Below are 12265 nucleotides of genomic sequence, written 5' to 3'. Positions count from 1 at the left end.
GCTATTCATGTGAGAAGTTCCACTGAAGTCAATGGGACTATTCACCTAGTTAAAGTTACTCACATGCATATTTTTTGCATGATTGGGTTTTATGGGGACAATCCTGCAAACGCTTGAGTAATTTTACTCAAGTGAGTTGTCCCTTTGAAATCAGTGGGACAACTTGCATGAATAAAGCTACCCAAATGCCTGTGGGTTTGGGGATTAAGCAATAAAAATAAGGAAACATGGCTCTAAGTCAGGTAATGAAGGACTAGAGATGAGCTCAAACCAAAATCTTGAATCCTAACACCCCAGCTCCAGCTCCAGTCTTTCAGGCTCAGACCAATCACGTACAGTTGAATAGAATGAGTGTTGGACTGAGTCTGCTGGTTCCAGTAGGGCAACCGAACAGATACATTATTTTTAATGGCAGCTAAAGGGCAATTGCCCCTAAAATGGTTCTTTTTTCTGGGACTCCACTGATTGATTTTCCCCTAGATTGTCGATCTATTTCTGCAATCATATGTTGTCCTATTTAAATAATGGACTCAAAACAGCTGAAAATTTTCAGGTTGTTAAACTGTAGGCAGATTAAAAAAAAGTTGTCTTTTTTTCTTTTAAAAGAAGCAATTTAAACTGACATCTTCTAGCTTTCACGCCCTTACTCAGTAATAGGGAAAGAGTAAAGATGTTATGTGAAGGAATGAACACAATGTTCCTATTTTCAGTGTTTTTGTTCCAGCGGTGATATGAAGCTAGTCTTGTGCAAAGGATATTTTTGGGGACAAGTGCTGGCTGGTAGGAAGATGTCATTAAAAACAAAGTAAAAGCAGATTTTCTGTGTCCAGTTTAAACTGGGAAAATGCCACTAATGCAAAAAATTGAGAAGCAGAATTTGCAGAATATAAAGCAGATGTTGCTTACTAATTTTTGTAGAGTTCAGTTTTTTATTTAGAGGGCATGTCCTTAATTGCCAAGTACAAGTGGCAAGAAATCCAGGATAAAAACATAAAACATCCGTTAAAAATGTCTATGATTAATTAATTAAATTTGATATGTGATCATTTAACTGATAAGCTAATTGTTGTAAAATGTGGCTATGTATTGCTTATTTCATCTCTGGTCCTGATCCAGGTAGCAAGTAATAATCTGCAATAAAATAAATGAGAAAATATAGAAAAAATAAACACAAAGTCATAAGCCCCAAATATAAATAACAGTGAGCAAAGAAAGGTCCCACACTGAAGTCCTACTTTTTGAGTTATGTAGGTCATGAGGTTAACACATTATTCATTGGTTTCAGAGTAGCAGCCGTGTTAGTCTGTATTCGCAAAAAGAAAAGGAGTACTTGTGGCACCTTAGAGACTAACCAATTTATTTGAGCATAAGCTTTCGTGAGCTACAGCTCACTTCATCGGATGCATAAAGTGGAAAGTACAGTGATGAGATTTTATATATACACACAGACCATGAAAAAATATACATTGTAAGGAGAGTGATCACTTAAGATGAGCTGTTACCAGCAGGAGAGTGGGGTGGGGGGAGAGAAAACCTTTTGAAGTGATAATCAAGGTGGGCCATTTCCAGCACATTTCCAGCAGTTAACAAGAACATCTGAGGAACAGTGGGGGGGGGAATAAACAAGGGGAAATAGTTTCACTTAGTATAATGACTCAACCACTCCCAGTTTCTATTCATGCCTAAGTTAACTGTATCCAATTTGCAAATTAATTCCAATTCAGCAGTCTCTCGTTGGAGTCTGTTTTCGAAGTTTTTTTGTTGAAGGATACTCACTTTGAGATCAGAAATCAAGTGACCAGAGAGACTGGAGTGTTCTCTGACTGGTTTTTGAATGTTATAATTCTTGACATCTGATTTGTGTCCATTTATTCTTTTAAATAGAGACTGTCCAGTTTGACCAATGTACATGGCAGAGGGGCATTGCTGGCACATGATGGCATATATCACATTGGTAGATGTGCAGATGAACGAGCCTCTGATAGTGTGGCTAATGTGATTAGGCCCTATGATGGTGTCCCCTGAATAGATATGTGGGCACAGTTGGCAACAGGCTTTGTTGCAAGGATAGGTTCCTGGGTTAGTGGTTCTGTTGTGTGGTGTGTGGTTGCTGGTGAGTATTTCCTTCAGGTTGGGGGGCTGTCTGTAGGCAAGGACTGGTCTTGTGAGAGTGATGGGTCGTCCTTCAGGATAGGTTGTAGATCCTTGATAATGCGTTGGAGAGGTTTTAGTTGGGGGCTGAAGGTGATGGCTAGTGGCATTCTGTTATTATCTTTGTTGGGCCTGTCCTGTAGAAGGTGACTTCTGGGTACTCTTCTGGCTCTGTCAATCTGTTTCTTCACTTCAGCAGGTGGGTATTGTAGTTGTAAGAATGCTTGATAGAGATCTTGTAGGTGTTTGTCTCTGTCTGAGGGGTTGGAGCAAATGCAGTTGTATCGTAGAGCTTGGCTGTAGACAATGGATCGTGTGGTGTGGTCTGGGTGAAAGCTGGAGGCATGTAGGTAGAAATAGCGGTCAGTAGGTTTGCGGTATAGGGTGGTGTTTATGTAACCATCGCTTATTAGCACTGTAGTGTCCAGGAAGTGGACACTCCATTATTCATTGCAGTTAATAATGGTTTCATTTTACACCATTCAGGTGAGAGCAGTAGCAGCAGATACAAGGAATACTTTTCATGTAATGTGCTCCTGCTGGTCCCTAGAGACCATGGCTTTAGCAGGAGCCATTTTTCCAGGTTCTCTCCTGACTGCAGCTGTCCCTGGAATCCCCCTAAAGGGAGATTTTACAGCACAAGTTAATACACTCCCTGGAACGCCAAAATGACTGTACATTGTAATAAATGCATAAATCCCAGTAAGAATCTTAATATTATGTCCAAAAGAGGCAACAGAGACTATGTATATAAACATCACAGATAATAAACACACCAACACAAAAGGAGTGTAATAACTGGTAGGAAGCAAAAATTAGCTCCAAAGAGAACATGGACATCTAGGTCAGAAAGGTGAAGGAAACCAGAAATATAGCAGAGTTAAAAGAGACAACCCACTAATTACCAAGAGAACCCTGGAAGAAGGAGACACCTGAGCTCAGAATCCCTAACCTGAAGTGAAGACCATGGAGTTTGTCATTGTCATGGTAGACAAAAAAGAAAAATCCTCTCAGGAAATGGGAAGAGAAAAGGTTATGGAGTAGAGTCCTTACATGCTTGAAAACCCACAAATCACAGAGCACAGAATGTGTGCAGTGTACAGACTGAGTAACGGTGCTTCGACTCAACCAAAAAAAAAAAATTTTTGAAGGGGAAGTAAAATTCCCCTTCTTCGTAAAATTGCTGATACATGCTTTGTCATCACTACAGAGGAGAGAGGTCATACATATGGTGATTCCAAAATCTGGACTGTTCAGATACTTCTAATGTAGATTTCCATGAAGGGCATGTCCTCAGTCCCCAGGAATGAAATAGCATAAAAGTGGTAGGGCATGTCGGTACGCTGAAGGCATTGCAAAGGAGAGCTATAAATGCTGTGAGATCTTTTATCAAATAACATGGAATGGGCAGTGTCAGCCTGATCGAACTGCCTTTAAACTCAGTGGGACACTTTTGATTGACTTTGAAGGGAGCTGGATCAGGCCTTGAGCTGGTATGCCAGGCCCTGAGCCAACTAGACATCAGCAATATATTTAGCAGAGAGAGCAAAGGTAACTGTACTGATATCTGGACAAATATGTCTCTGGTATCAGAGCAGTACCCATTTTACATATTGTTAGAGGAAGTGCAAGACTCACCAAAGGCAGTGGTTCCTCAATACAGTAAGATCCTGACACTCAGCTGGCTTCCATATGAGCCTTTCTGGTTCCTCTTTTAAAAAGAAAATGTACTTTATTGCTGCGACTGTCACCCTCAGCACTGTGCCTGCCACAAGCACACCAAGTCAAGGGAGCACCACTTTTGCTTGGTGCAGGACTGGATCTCTATGGAAGCTGATAGAGAACAGCTGACAGGTTTTAGGCATTAACCTCAAAGGTTTGGATCCCACATGTCATTTGAATTAAAATCTGGGGTAAACTAAAAGAGAGAAGGGGCATCACAATGAGGATGAACACCACAGAAAACACGGGCAGGAATTCTGACATGGCCAGCAGAGTGTAATTAGACCATATGTGCTAAGTGTTACAGGAGTGCAGTATAAAAAAGATATCTGCATATATGTGATTAATTAAGAGATAAAAGGGCCAGTAGATACTGCTCAAGTATATGCATCATTGTTCCTGGGTAGGACCAATACAACTTGTTGTGCATTGCAGATGGCTTCTTTGTGTGCAACTCTTTACATCTTTTTGTGCAGCTCTGAACACTGTGTGAAAAAGCAGCGTTCTCCTTGCCTCTAGGCCCATAACTAGAGCTATCATGCAGGAGGGCCAGTTGAGAAATATGATAAATCTAAAAGGTCCAAGCTCTTTTGGAATTAAAGCTATGGCAGTAGCAGAAGGCCAGGAAAATGCAGGAAGGTTTGTGGCACCAAAGAGAGCTGGAGAATCAACTTCATCTGAAAACATTTTCAACAGCCTGTTGCAAATCTGAGGAGTATCAACGTGGCACATGATTTCAGTTCTTCACATCAATTTGCTGGATGTTTCCCCCCCAATTCTCTTGCTAGCAAGCTGCATGGGCAAAAGACTGAAAGAGTTAAAAGAGTTAAAATCCAGGATTGATGTGTCTTTCCACTATTTCCAATAAATGAAATTCGCTTTACTTGAGGTTTGGAGGGGAATCCCAGATGGTTGGTGTTACTGGGAAAGGGGTTCACTTACAAAGTACATAGTATGAGTGCCTAGGCATTTTATCTCTGATCTGAAAACAGGACATAAAGCTGCTTTTCAGGAAACTGACATGAAATTTTTTGGCATGTAAAGAGAAGGAAAGGGAAGCTGCTTCTGAAGTAAAGATTCAGCATTAGCTTTAGTTCATGCTTCTATAACTTTTCTGAACAGCTACCTGATGGAGTTCAAGAGGTCAATTTGCTCAAGACATAAAAAAATAATAATCACAGGATACAGATTTACTTGATCAAATATTCTTGTAATCTGCATGTAAGGGGGGTAGTCTATTAATTGGCTATCATAACTAAAGGAAAAAATCCTATTGGACAGGGACCATGGAATTATACAGCACTCCCCATGTTAACAACTCTCACAGTTTTGTCACAACTCTCATGACATTTCATGTTTTATTTAAGTCCCAGCATCTGGAGTCAAGTGATTAGGTGAGAATCTCAGATTTTTTTAAAAATAGGTTTCTATTTTTCTACTTGTTCATCCCTCGTAGCTGTGGAGAAATGCTTGAAAATGTGACCCAAATGCACCTTGACAGCTCACAAGCCAGAAGGCAAAGAAAACCCAACGTTCGTTTTTATTTTTGTGAGGCTGACTCATGATTCTTGAAAGTTTGGGGTTGGCAATACTGCCTTCCCCATGCTCTTGCAGGTCCTCTCTCTGTCCCTCCCCTCCCCACTCCAGTTCAATCAATTCAGTACTGAGGGCTTACTGGCTTAATGGAACATTAACTCTAAGGTATTTTATTTAGTCCCCACATTTTCAGTGCGGTGCAGAGCTTTGTATTATAAGCCCTTGTTGCCTGTGGAAGGTTTCAGGGGAAACCTGGCGGGTTTGATTAAGGGATAGATGAAAGTTGAGACTGCAGCACCTAAAAAAGCGTGGGAGGTGGTTTTGTGTTTCAGTGTCCAAGGGACAGCTGAGATTTTTAGTACCTGAAAAGGGATTAATCTCTCGCTCTCTTTCTCTCTCTCCCACCCCCCACCTTTTTCCAGGGATAGAAGTGACTTCAAATATGAGAGATGTGGGTTGAGTTTTAATTTCTTATTTTCCCTCCAGCAGCCTGCGACAACAACTAACTGCTCCTGCTGCACTCCACCCCAGCCTTTGTTCCTATATCCACCAACATGGATTTCTGCTTGATATTTCTGCTAAAAATGCCCAGCACTGAAATAGTTAACTGTATTAACACATACAGCTCCATTCCAGCAAAGCACTTAAGCATATGCATAACTTTAAGTACCTGTGCTGTCTCATTGACTTAATTCATTGGTGCTTCTACCCCACCAACTGCTAGCCTCCACTGTAGCTGTGCTATTTTCTCTGACTCATTGCCATGGGCCGGTGTATGGATAATGTGCCATCCTTCCCAACCCTGATGCCTCCCAATGCAGGGCTGTCTCCTGGCTCCACTCCCAGATCCTGATACTGCCCTCTGTATGGAAGGGGAAATGTGATACACTGCTGCTGAGTCAAATAGTCCCCTTTCAATTCCATTTTTGCTGAGATCCACACATAGATCTAATTAAGGATAATTAGGTGGCATGGGCAACCTTAACTCTGTTCCTATGTACATGGGCAGGGCCCATGTATTGATATGGAATCCACCCCTTATTGCAGAACTGTATTCCAGGTTGTAAGCTATCATCTATTTAAAAAATTCTGAGACTGTTTTTCATTCCCTTTGCTCCCCATGGAAATGCTGAGATGTGAAGAAGTGACATAGCTGGCTCACACATCATCCTCACCACACAACATAGTTGCTTCACTTTCCATTCCTATGAGTTTAACAGAAAAATCTCTGACAACAACCAGACTCAGGAAAAGGGATGATCAAAATGAAAATAAATGTTAGGAATTTACACAGATGACAAAATAGATAATTTCTAATTAGGTTTTCTTCAGAGACCCTGTTTATTTGGTTAAAAAAATCCTGATGTTTATATACAAAATAAATAAGCCCTCCTGTCTCCTGAAAAAAATTCCCTGATCTCCATCCTAACATATTGTTGTTCGCAGAGAGTGCAGGCCGTGGAAATTCCAAGTTTTAAGTTTCAAAGCGAGAAAGCAATGACTTTCATGAACAGAGCCCTGTCTAAAATTGGACTTCTGGTGCATATCCTGTTTTCAAACCCACATTGCCTGGAAAAATACAATTGAAATTAAAAGACAATTTAAAAGGGAAATTTTATCAATTTGGACAGCTTAAATTCCACTTTCTTTAATGGTGGAATACAAAGGGTTTGTTTTGTTTTTTTAAATCACAAATGTTTCAAGGATTCAAAAAATGAGGGTAACTGGGGGCAAATGTACTTAGCAAGCATGTGTGTGTAAGTTCCCAGTGCACATACAGTTCTGCCTTGATTTCTGTACCAAGGGCATGTTAAAAAACAGTAGTGGTATTGTACATGCTACTATATCATTTCCAATGGCTTATCATTAAAACTGGTTTCATAGTAGACAAAAATTTGTATGAAGAAATTGATATGGAAAATATTGCAAAATTTGCCAGATAAATTCTTAGAAAAACTAGATCTGTTAAGGCTGGGCTAGAAGCAAAGCCTTGGATCGAAACACTCCCTAAATTCTGTAAAATCTGACACCCCCGATTCAGACCTGAATTTTGCAAGTGGTCCCTGTCTTTATAAAGGTCCAAATCCAAACACTGCTAAACTTTCAAATTTTGCAGCTTGAGCCTAGCTCTACATCTACATTTTTGTTTGTGAGCCAAATGTATTCAGACATGTCAAAGGCACTTGTCCTCATTGAAGACAACCCTAACTGAACCCCCCAGAATTATAGACTAAGAGACAACACTTGTTTTGAATTGCATTTTTTTGTTTTCATTCATATATCTGTTGGATTTTAGTCTGGGTTCATTGGACTTCGGCCTGGGGCGGACTGCAGGCTCAGAACATATGCAAGAACAAAAATAATACAAACTGAAAACATTTAACAATGAATTATGAACAAGCTGCTTACCTTCTAGAGCACCAGCACTCACATGTGGCAGTTCTCACTGAAGAAGATCCCTGGAGTACAATGCTGGCTCAATGGATGTCAATGGGACTTTTGCCATTGATTTCAGTATAGCCAGGATTTCACCCTGGTCTTCAGAACGAGAGTCAATCAAGGAGAAGGTGCAGGGGAGCTTTGTGACCAACTTTTGCTATCGCTCACCTGTGGCTGTGCAAGGGCACTGCTCTCCGAGAAACGTGGCTCTACAAACATGACAAAGGCAATTGTTGAGATCAGCCATTGTAACAAAACATTGGTGTTATACTACAAGTAAAACATCATATAATAGAAATAGGTGCAAAAAAGTCCTGTGTTGGCCCTCCCAGCTACACTGTACTTCACTACCTGAATATCATTTGGATTTAGGAAAATCAAACAACATACAAAATACCGGACTATGCAAGTATCCTACCAACTATATACCAGACACTATGTTCTTCATTCTCTTATAATGCCCCTGCAGAGGAGTCACATATATATGCCAATAAGCATAAGGAGATGGAATGGTTAGCCCTGTGTAAGTTCAGAAACTTTAAAATGGTTTAGCCCTATGTAACTTCAGGAACTCCTAAGTGATGAAAGCGGAGGGGTGGCTCACGCTCCTGGTTTTTCTTCCCCCACCAGCCCAATGAACTGAACAAGACTATTCTTTGACCCGATGAGCACTTACTTTTTTCTCTCAAGGGAATGAGCTGGAAACCCTGTTCCAGTAAAAACCCACTCCAACTAAAAAACAGATTTGTTTTTGTCTCTGCCAAGCCACTGCAAAGGACCAAACACGAAAGAGATATTGCCATTACAACTGGTAGGGCATTGTGTTACTATCTGCATCAGAAAACTATAGCAATTTTAAAAGCCAGATGCTAGTCTGTGACCATTGTGGCACTTTTTCTGCATGATCATCATGGTATTACAGTAGATTTAAAATCAACAAAATACCATATTTTAATCTAGTCTAAATGTCTGTGCATTTTTCAGCAAGAAGCATCATTCCAGCACCTTGCTCTGTTAGCACTTGAGTAGCAAGAACATGCAAAAGTATGAGTAGCTAATAGCCTGATAAGAATTGTAGGCAATGAGTCTTACAGACAAGCCAAGTTAATGGAGACATGAATTCTTGGGATTTATTCCCCCTTTCAAGAGAATTATTTGGCCAGGCTTCAAAGCCAAGAGTCCTTGTTGCTAGAGATAGATAGCCAAGCAAGAATGACTTTCATGGCTGTGTCACCCTCTATCAGAGGCCATGGTACTTTTTAAGCGATAAGAAAGGTAACTTGAGAAATGTGATGTATGTATGAAATTGCTGGCAGGCACTATGAGGCTTTGTACTGAATTAACTCAAAAAGAGTGTCTGACTTTTAAAATCATCACATTTCTCAGCAAAGGAAGTTTCTCAAAATGCTTTTGTAACATTAATTCTTAAAGAACAGATTGGTCTGAAGATCCAAGTAGTGGGACAAATTCTGCTTCCACTGGCACCCTGGTAAAGCCCAAGTAGTTCTACTGACATCAGCAGGATTACTCTGGATGTGTACCAGTTTAAATGATGACAGGATTTGTTCAGTTCCTTAGGTGGGACATACTAAATGGTAACACCTAAGACTTAGCCTCCAAATACAGTTAAGCTTTGTTGCAACACGTATTAACCTGATTTTGCGACCACACTTCTCTAAATGTTCTTTGTGCATTTAACATCTCATATGGTATGATGACTCAATATCCCTAAGAGCAGGTGGCCATTTCAAGTTCCAGTTGGCAGCCTGTTTTAATATTCATGGGACAATTCATCTAGTTCACTGCTTAGATTTCACCCAAATTATCCTGGCTCCTCAGATGCCTATTGTACTTCAATGATTACAACATAGATATATCAGATTGAAGATGAATTCTTTTCACTTATTTGTAATTACATTTATAGCTAACATTTGATTTTGTGATCCTATAGAAACCCTTAACAGAGTTAGATTTTTGGTAAGTCTTAGCATTACCTGATCTGCTGTTCCCTCTATTATTACTGGGAATCTCAATTCCTGTTCTACATTTCCAGGTTGCAGCTGATTGCTTGGATTTCCTTCAGCACTCCAGGAGTTGCTTGTTCCATGAATGTGCGAAATTCAGAGAAGTGAAGAGGTGAGCAGTTCAGCTTGGTTTCTGGTCGCTTTTGCTTGTCATCTTGGTTGCTGGTCAGTATAGTTGCTGGTTACTTTTGAAAGAGAAAGTGTATTTGTTTGTAATTTTTTAATTTGCAAATACAGCCTATTAATTATATAGGATCTCGTATGGTATGATGACTTGATATCCCTAAGACCACCAAACCAGGTGGCCATTTCAGGTTTCATTTGTCAGTCTTCAGTTATTTTTATTAACATTTATAGCTATCATTTGATTTCATATTCCTACAAAGAGCTTCAACACAGTTAGATTTTTGGTAAGCTCTTTGCCTCTACCTGATCTGCTGTTTCCTCTGTCACTATTGGGAACTACAGTTCCTGTCCATGGTTCCGACCTGCAGCTGTGCCATGAATGTGCTGAATTTTATGAAGTAATTATAGTAATTCTGTGAAATAACCTTATCTCAGGGTCAGTGTAGGGTTATTACTGGTCACTTCTGAGTGAGGGGAAAGTATATTGTGTATAATTTTTAAATCTACAAATTAAGGCTTGTGGGTCTCAGGTAGTTTTGAAAAAATTGTTTTATTTTATAAAGTATTTCAATTTCCCTTTAAACTGGAAATTGCTCATTATAAAATAATGCTAAAGAATAATACCAGGAGAAGGTTGCTATATGTAATATAAATGAGGACAGATTAATGTGCTCTGTACAACCTTCCCCTATCGTCTCCCATTGAGTACATGATACAGGATGATTGGAGGAACAGGAAGCAAAAACATATCAACTAACAAACAAAACAAGCATTTTCTTTATATTATAGGTCATAACTCTCGCTGTGTGAGTAGCTGATTTTTTGGTTCACTCAGTTGAAATATTGAAAAAGAAATAGTTTCAGGTTGAACCAAATTGTGGTTCAACCTCCGATCAAATGTTTCATTTACATTATCAAGTTTAACTCTTTTAAAAATACAATTGAGGTAAAATTCAAAAGAAAAAGTTATTTTGAATCAGAAAATCAAAATGTTTTATTTTGAAAATGCTGAAATGAAAAGTTTAATTTTTTTCAGATTTTTTTTCTGTTCTTTTCCCAACCAATGAACCAAAAAATGTGGCTAATTCGATGTGGCAAAATGTTTTGGTCAACTTGAATCTCCATTTTTCACCCAAAAGTACTTTCGGTCAAAAAATTTCACCAGCTCTAGATTCACGGATTCCATGGCCAGAAGAGACCATTGGGATCGTATAGTCTGATCTCCCTTATAACACAGGCCACAGAACTTCCCAAAAATAATTCCTAGAGCAGATCTTTTAGAAAACATCCAATCTTGATTTAAAAATAGCCAGTGATGAAAAATCCACAACAACCCTTAGTAAATTGTTCCACTGGTTAATTACCCTCCCATTTAAAAAATCATACAGCAGACACCACTGGTTATAATATTTTGTGAGAACCAGCTACTCAGTTCATCTGGACCATTTACTAGCGTCTCTTGAACCCTGATATTTGTATTTTATGGGAGTTATACAGAGTCAGCATTCTATGTCATGGTATCCGAATGAGTAGATAGTATTTGGGTATCCTCTAATTGTAGAAAGGGTTATTAATTTGGGATAAAATTAGAGATTATCATTATACATAAAGCTGATTGAATTTTTCATTTTGGGTACTTCATTTTTAATAATGAATCATTTATGAATTTTTTTTACATGGATTTTTTTTGTTCTTAAAAATTAAACAAATAGCTTTGACAGATGATTTTCAGCCTAAAGGGCATAGATTTTTTGCATATATTGTTCAGTATTCATGGTGTATGACTGGGCATCTAGTCATATAGTACTTTTTCCGCTCCCTAATTAGATGACTGAAACTTTTTGAACAAAAGGATAAAGAGCAATGCAATTCTGATACAAATTTTTTGGCTATGAAGATTTGCAAACCTTTTCATATGTATATAGTGGCCTTCTGAATACTCATATGAGAGTGAACCAAATTCAGTACTTTGGCTGATAAAATATTTCCTCATCAGATTTGCTTTTACTCTTTGATCACTTCTGACTGTAAATAGCACTTTACTGTTATGTGTAAAGTCTCAGAGGAAAAGATTGTGAATAACTGGAAACCCTAACAAGATCCAATCTGCAGGAATAATCTGCAAAAAGTCATCTGCAATAGCTAAGGAAATTGGGTGGTTATTAGTTATATCAGTTCTAACAGTTTAACAATAGACATTGGTTGCTGGGTAAGGTCACTGAAAATGAATCACAATGGAAACTGCTTTACTATGTGATAGAATTCTT

The sequence above is a fragment of the Lepidochelys kempii genome, chromosome 8, assembly GCF_965140285.1.
Source record: "Lepidochelys kempii isolate rLepKem1 chromosome 8, rLepKem1.hap1, whole genome shotgun sequence".
Lineage (NCBI taxonomy): Eukaryota > Metazoa > Chordata > Testudines > Cheloniidae > Lepidochelys > Lepidochelys kempii.
The sequence above is the reverse complement of the archived record's forward strand: the minus strand, read 5'-3'. Positions refer to the sequence as shown.